Raw genomic sequence first — 8,950 nt, forward strand, 5'->3', positions numbered from 1 at the left:
GCATGTCCGTACCTGGGTTCCACATTCTTGTTTGATGAGCTCAGATCGCCCACAATTGAGTGTGGAATAGGAAACTGGGAAAGCCAGCCACGACCTTGTGTACGCTTCCACCGCGGCTCACTCCCAAATTGTGGGATTTGATGGTTGCCTCCTCCCGAGAATAGTTGTGGTAAAAATTCAGAAAACAAAAGATGTAGAAAATCTAGTGCTGAAAGAATAGCTCACCTGTATGGAAGCTTGCGCTAGCAGGATTTGGCCATGGATTCGGCGAGCGTCAGACCCCTGTGGCTGGATGCCCCTTCATCACTACCAGGAAAGGCTTCATCGCCACTCCACTGGCCTCTGGTCGACAATGACGATGCCGGCGAGCGATTGGTGATGGTCGCCTGGCCAGGGCCGCGATGGATCGGCTCTTCCACCATTGCCGATCCATCGCGCGGCACAGTGGCAGACGAGGCTGGAGCAGCGACCCCGATCGCCAACTCGGAGTAGCCGGGGCCGCTGCGCGAATCTCCTCCAGCGACGGCCTAAACATCCCGCCAGGCAGCCATGAGTGCCCTTACCGTTGACCGTCAGCCCGTCAAAGCGTGGTCCTCACTTCAACGTCTCAATCTTGTTTATTTTTTTTAATGCCTGTGTTTAGAAATACAATAGCCCCATGAGAATGAGCCTTCGGGAAAGCGGACGATCCTCGGGAGACAAAAGCAGACGACGCGTGCATGGGCAAGGCTGGACAAAGCGGATACGTAATGGGAGTAGCATCACAACCACGATTGCTCAAGTGCACCGGAAAGGCAATTCAAACAGGTGCCTTACTTTCTGGATTTTGGCTACGATAGCAAGCAAATGGAAGGAGAACTTAACGAGATAGATTGTATGATCTACATGAGATCATACTTGCTTGCCTGCAGGAGTTTTAGGTCTTCTTCTTCTAGATGGTGGTCTTTCGCCTACCTTGAATTCACTTCCATCATCTGGATCATGCTTTGCAAACAACTTTGGGTTTGCTTCCATGCTGCATGGCTAGAAAAGGCTCAATGCAGTCTCACCCCTGGACATAAAATGCTAGCGCTTGAGCTGCCGCCAAAATGTGAGGACCTTCCTCACGGCTCTCAAGGCCTCGCCATCACCAACTCTCTTCCGGCTAACCACCTTGCGCGAAGAGCAGTGTCAGAAAAGGTTTGTCAAAAATCATCTATTGAAATAACAAAATCCTTGATGGGCTAAAATTTCTTATCACTATCAACACTTGCTAACTGCATATGCTTATCTTATCTCAATCACATGTAAATGAATAGAATTATTTATTGATTCTTCTATTAGAACAAGCTCAAAATGTTCATTTGTTTTTGTTGAAAAAAACATAATGATATAATCAAGTTTTTTTATGTCCAAGATTTGAAAAGATGCTTCTATGTTTCACCAAAAATTAGATATTTTGTTTACGGTAATGGGAGAAGAGTAATGGATGCAAAAAATAGAATCAATTTTAGAACTAAGTTAATCTCATTAAAAGAAGGTAAGAAACACTATATATGACTTTTTCTATAGAAAATATAAAGGTCTTATTCAATTAATTTTTAAATGTGTTATTTGGATGTTCTTAATTGTCCCCATATAAGTATATTTATGAATTCAAAGATAAAGATGAAATTTCAAATACAATCTAAAAATACAAGAAGAAGAATTATCAATTTTAAAAAATACATCCAAAGAAAACTATATCACCAAGTAACATATAAATAATTAAAAATTATCACAAAACATAAGGGCTATTTTTCCAGCACTAGCAGTTGTAATAACAAAAAACTTTCTGAAAGAGTTCAATGATTATTTGCTCACCAAATGAGAGGTGCAAAAAATAATAAAGGATTAAGAATTAATTTTACTGCTTTACATTATGGATGTGGTGTCTTTGTTGCCAAAAAAATAATTTTATAGCTAACAAATTGTTGAAAAGACTAATTAAGCTTCATAAAAAGCTTAATGAAGAGAAAATAGAATTGATATAACTCAAAAGGGTGGTATTATAGATGTAGAATTCTTTCCAAAATGTCATTTACTATATTGTAATTACTTTAATAAAAGACAATGAAAAAATCATTATGTATCAAACACTCAATAAAACTTTAATAAAATCTATAGTTTACTCACAAAATTTTTTAAAATATAATGGTACCAAACTTTGTTCTATAGTGATAGAACACTATATAGTGAATCAATTGAGATAAAACACAAAATAACAATTACTATTTCTATTACTCGGGGCATTAATATCCATTGAATGTATAGTATAAACACATATTGATGGTTATATTTTTATCTTTAGTAATTATATGTATTGTCTCAAATTCTGTTCTACGACTAAATAATAGGCTTCCTAATTAAATGTGACCACATACTTCTTCCTAAAAGAAAAAAATGCTAAGATTGTAACATACAAATAGATAAATATAACATGTAACTAAGAGTATACAAAAATATCATTCACAATATTGTTGTTTTTTGGATTGCAATGTTTGAATCATACATCCAAACTGATAAGTGCCAAAATGTTTTATAACTCTTTTGCACACTTGAGCACCAATATTGTCTTTTTTGTCACATTAAAATGTTTGAATTTGAAAGAGGTATTGAATATGGCAAGAAATTAAAAGTAACAACTACAAACAATGTAAGCTATTTTATTCTTTTGCTTTCTTTGTTTCCTAAAAAGTAAAGTTCTAAAAAGCCTATGCAAAAAAAAGAATTTAGAGAAAAATAGTGGAAAAAAGGGTGAAGAACACTTAAATTAATAAAAAAATATTAAATTCATCATTTAGTAAGCATAAAGATATATATATAACCACTATCTAGATAAATAGAGAAATTCAATCTCTTAAACATGTTAAAGTGTAGCAATAAAGGGTGGAGGCATTGAGTTTCTTTGTTATTTATATATTTTGTTGCAATTCTTGCTATGATGATTGCTTGCAAAAGGGAAATCTATCGACACTTTCTTTAATTTTATTTTTTTGCTACTCTATTTGATTATTTTCTTTGCCTCTTTAACTTTAATTTTTTTTCTTGCATGCATTGAAGTTACTTTTTAATTGTATTGGTTTTATTTAACAATTAAAAAAAACTATGGAAAAAAGAAAATAAAATAAGTCATAACATTAGAAGTATTATTAGTGCCCCAAATAATCCTACAAGGATAATAATCAAATTTTTTAGATGAACTCCATTGAAAAATATGGGCCTTCAGAGGTATATGTGTTTTTATTTTATTAATTTATTCAATTGTAATCACTTTCATTATTCTTTTCAAGGATAAATCTAGTTCTATGTTAAGTGATATTTATATAATTTTATACTTAATTTTATAATTTAACAACTTTTTTTCATTTAAGGAAGGGATATTTACATACACTAAACACTTGAAAACCTCGCAAACACTTCCCACAAGGAAAAGAGAAGCCAATTTAAAAACTAATAAGTAGCACACAGTGATGAAAATGCCAATTTAATCAAGAGGTTAAAGGCTTCCTAAACATTCCATCTCGTCAAACCAAAAAACACAATAAATTAGTAAAACATAATAAGTAGTAGTGACAAATGTTAATTATAAAGTTATATTTATAAACTTAACAATATAGAAATTTTTCAACTAAAAATCAAACACATTTAAAATTTCAATAACAAAGTGCTCAGCAATTCAACTATATACAACCCACATTACATAATTGATGATTAATCATTAAATAAAATAATATAAAATAATTTAGCATAAAAAGAAATATTAGTAAGTCCATAAATGATATTGTTATACACAACTAAAATAAATAGCATTTACAAAATATTTTTTTTGTTTTATGGTTGTTTACAACAAAGAAACAAACTACTATAAAACAAAAAAATATTTTAAAATATTTTTTATTATAAATGTAAACAATACTATCATTTATAAACTTATTTGTATTTTCTTTTCTTTTTCCTATTAAATTACTTTATATAACTTAACTTCACGTTGTTTAATGATTAACTATTAATTATGTAATGTGTAATTGGGTAGTTAGGCATTTGTCATCAAAATTCTAAGTGTGTTTGATTTCTACTTAAAAATTATCTATACTGTAAAAGCTATAAATGCAACAAAGAAACAAAAAACTGCAAAATAAATTAATACATATAAGCAATATACAAACTTTAAAAATCCTAAACACATAATCATGCTTTTACCATTGCTATAATTGTTCTAGTGGTTCAAAATAGACAAACAAAAGAACCAAATGATAAAGTGCTTGAAAGCTCACCCACATAATGATTAATCATTAAATAGAATAATATAAAATAATTTAATATGAAAAAAAATATTAGTAAGTTCACAAATGACATTGTTGTCCACAACTAGAATAAATAATATTTACAAGACATCTTTTTGGTTTTATAGTTGTTTATAACAAAAAGACAAATTGCTACAAAACATAAAAATGTTTGGAAATATCTTTTGCTACAAATGTGAATAACACTATCACTTATAAACTTACTTATATTTTCTTTCTTTTTCTTATTAAATTATTTTATATAACTCTTTGTTTGATAATTAACTATCAACTATATAATATATGTTAAACATTTTGTCATCAAGATCTTAAATGAGCTTGAATTCTACTTAAAATTTATCTATACTATAAAAGTTTTAAATGTAACAAAAAAACAAGAAAACCATAAGATAAACTTACGTATACAAGCAATATACAAACTTTAAAAATCCCAAACACATAATCGTGGTCTCACCATTGCCAGAGGAACCAAACAAACGGGATAGACAAACAGACATATGCATTGGACAAACAAGAGTAGCCTCTAACAGTGGCTGTGTCTCTATCCTAGTAGTGGCACTAGATACCCACCTGCATTTCTTGAAGGTATCATGATCACTCCCTCCTAGGCACTTACCATTGCAATCCTGTGGAATGACCCTAAGAAAGAGTTAGGGTTTAGTTGTTTTAGGAAAAGAAAAGAAAATAGGTGAATAGAGATAAGTTGCCAATCACAAAGTTATTAAGTAAACTCTAAGGAGAAGAAGAGCAAAAGAAAGAACAAAGAGTTGTGTTTCACCTGGTCAAAACTGACGCCAATGCTAGATGACTTGTGGTGCACTTGTGCTTGCTCGCGAGAGCAGCAACACACTCATTCTTCTCAAAGTTCTTGCCTCACAGCTGCCGAATCTTAAACAGCTAGTTCTTGACTGAACACAACTACTGCTTCTTACCAACTGACACTCTCCAGGTGATCCAACAGCTCCTTGGCTTGCCCAACAGTGCCACACATGAGCGCTCATGGCTTGCTGCGGTACCACCTAGTGCCACACACGAGCGCTCTTCTTGGCCTCGATAGTAGGTGTTCTCAGACTTGGCCTTGGCTGATGGAAATTTGGCCCTCGGTAATCTGGAATTGCACCTGGTTTTTTCCTGTAGTTTAGTGTTGAATAGCCACCAAAACTGAAACAAACCAGCCGAAACAAACTGTCAGGTGGATCCAAGAAGCGATTTTGTAACTCACCTGATTTTTTCATCTCTCACGATGCACGCGATCTCTTCGGATGTGATCCTTTGTGCTCACTTGCTAAAAGCCTAAAACCATCCATAAACCATGATCATCCTTCTTCTCATCCCTTGGAGATTAGGCCCTTTTCTCTTTTGTTTTCTTATTAGCAATAGATTTTCAGCAAAGAGGAGTATCCACACCTCTTCATTTGGCAACCACGGTAGGATTCGAGCCATAGATTGAATCATGCACAGCATATACCATTTGTTAGCATATAGTGGCAGTTAGAACTGCCAGCATTTCAAGATGGGGATCCGAGTTGTGAATCCCTATCTCCATTCATCATTTTTTTTATCAATACACAGCATTCTTTCATTCATCCTTCTTCTTAGCCCTTGGAGATTAGGCCTTTTTCTCTTTTGTTTTCTTACTAGCAACAGATTTTCAGCAAAGAGGAGTATCTACACCTCTTCAACTACATATCCAGCATCACCACCGCTTTCCTGAGGGTCGACTTTGCATTTGATTTGACACATGCCTCTGGCGAGGAGGTAAAGGGAGCCTTGTCTCAATCCATATTGCCTCGATCGCCAAGGGATCTCCTTGTGATTGCAGCCTACCATGAAAGGACTCAATGCAATTCCAGGATTTAAATTTAATCCAGCATTTTCCAGCAGGAGGAGAAAAGAGCCGAGTGGCTCTGGACATTGCATACAATAGGTTCTACGTTACCTTTGACCAACTTATGCTTTCATTTTGCAGTTGTGGATGTGTTCACCCCAGTTCTTAGCAGTCTACGCGTGGGGTGATCCTGCAACCCTCAACTCAATCGTCTGATCAACAGGTGCCTTACTTTTCATTTTCGACACATAATCTTCATCTTCTTCCTCCTCCTCATCGTCCGCCACCTCTTCTTCCTGCTTGTCATCGCATTCCCCCACTGCTTCATTCGGTTTGAGGGGCTAACTCAAACCCCTCTTCCCCAGGGCTGCATTGCTCATGGTAGCATCCACGATGTCGTGCTGCTCCTCCACAGCATGCGATTCTCGAAAAGATCTTAGAAAGTCAGAAGCTTCTTTAGCTTCCCTGAAGGAAGAATCGACTTACAGCTCTTAGAGGAAGATCTCTACTCTAAAGAAGAGGTTGAGGCGTAGCCCGTTTGATCCCTTAGATTGCCGTTCGATTTTAAAGAGAAGAATAAATAAATATTCTTTTATCAGTTACATTCGTTAAAAAAATTACAGCACTTTAAAAATAAATGGATAGTCGTCGAATCTCTAGGTATATCCTAGGTAATATAAACCATGTTTAAACTTAGTAAAATGCTTTCATTGACTGTGGCTCGTGAACTCAAAAGTGGTCCATCCACAGCTTACAAGGGAAATGCTGGTAGGCAACACGTGCGAGCTCACAAACAACTGGAGGAAAGCAAAAAACAAAGCAGCGCTCACTGGGTTTTGGGGAATTGGGATTTGTATGCATCCAAGTTGTCCATGAACATGCCATAATGCTTGTTCAGGTTGTGGAACTTGGCGCGCGCCTCCTCCGGGGACACCTCCGCCACCGACGCCGCCACCTCAAATGCGACACTGGGCGTGCTTGCTTGCGTCGCTGGAGCTCCTTGATCGCCGGACGAACCTCCTCCTCCGCCAAACAACGAACCTCCCCTTCCGCCAACCAAGACGACAGACCTCCTTCGCCAAAGAAGCCCCCGGACGACTGACCGAAAGCCTGCCCGACTTGAGCTCCTCCACTCCCGGACGAAGGGGTGCCCGAGAGTAGGCGGTGGTAAGGGCGATGGTGAAGGCCCAAATCTTGCAGGAAAGGCCGGTTTCTTGCTCTTGAGATCCGGATTGGAGCCGCTGTTCATTTTCAGCACCAGCGCCAGTAGCTCCCCAACATCCACCTCCATCTCCCGGTCCATCATCAGCCCCTTGATCTCGCCCAGGAGCCTGTGATCCTCCACGCCCAAGTGGAGCTTCACCATCCTCTTGAGCATCTGGAACAGCAGGAGAGAAAGGGGCATTCAAGTGACGACTCTTTTGATGGGATACGCCAAGAAGGACGAGCCCTGGAGCTGGCTCTGGAGCTCTACTGGAGGATGGAGCCCGAGAGCCGGGCCGCCAACACGCGGATCTTCGTTGCTGGCCTCACAGCATCCAGCGGGCTGGCAGCAATTGAGATTGGTCGGAAGATCCATGCGGAGGCGTGCCAGAATGGAGGCGAGAAGGACCAGTTCGTGGCGAACAGCCTGCTCGACTACTGCAAGTGTGGGAGCTTGGCCGCGGCGGAGCACGTATTTGACTCGATGAGCTCGAGCAACGTTGTAACTTGGAGCACGGTCATCGCTGGCTATAGCCGGGAGGGCGAGACGGAGCTGGTGTTTGAGCTCTTCCAGGCCATGATCGATGGAGGGATCGTTCTCAACGGGATCACTTGCCTCTCGGTTCCCTCAGCCTCGCTGGCCTGGTCGATTGAGGCACCAAGTTCTTGTCCTCGAAGTTTGGAGTGGCTCCAAGCTTGGAGCACTACCACTGCCTGACCGATCTGCTGGGCCGGGCCAACCGAGTAGAGGAGGCCCTGGAGCTGGCGAGCAGAATGCCTACGAGAGCAAGCTCTTTGACGTGGAAGACTGTTCTTGGTGGATGCTGGAAGTGGAAGAACGTCAAGGTTGCCGAGGTTGCATTTGAGAAGCTCTTGGAATTCGATGACAAGCAGGCGAGTGAGTGTATCTTGATGGCAAACATCTATCGGAGTGTAAGGAATGGAGAAGAAAGAGCTTAGAGTAGTGAGAATGGGAGAGAACGAGTATAATGGTTTTGACTTCTCTTAAATCACACATTATTTCCTCTAGTATTCTTTGCAAGTCTGCAAACTCCAAAGCTCGAATAGCCTTGTTCTGTCTTTATAAAATAAGCCTTCGCCATTTTGAACGAACCATAAATTTATTGGTTCAAGACATTTGAATCTGAGTTTCCTACATAAAAAGACATTTGAATCTGCATCTAGGGAATTCAGAGCGAATTCTCAGAACTAACAACTCTGAGGTTTTCTGAGGCTCTTCAGATTTTATGGTAAAGTATTCCCTGTAGCCTCGGCAAACTCCCTCAAAGCTTCAATGGCCTTCTCTTGGCGCACAGCAAGCCGCTCGTCCATATCCATATAGGTAGAAATAAATCAGCATCAATTGCAGCGATCGATCCCAGAAGTAGAAGGGCTTGTCTATGCCATCCCAGCAGTGGAGCAACGGTGCCCAAAACACAGGCAGCCATGTAACTCAAACCCCTCGTCATGTACACCACTATGAACTTGAACAATCCGGGCCCGTCATACCATCTGTCAGGAGCTGGTTGTAACACCGGAGTGAAAAGTCCACAGCATGATATCGCCAGCAGCGGAAGCATCACCCATTGATTTG

This window comes from Selaginella moellendorffii, unplaced genomic scaffold (genome assembly GCF_000143415.4).
Source record: "Selaginella moellendorffii unplaced genomic scaffold, v1.0 SELMOscaffold_31, whole genome shotgun sequence".
NCBI lineage: Eukaryota > Viridiplantae > Streptophyta > Lycopodiopsida > Selaginellales > Selaginellaceae > Selaginella > Selaginella moellendorffii.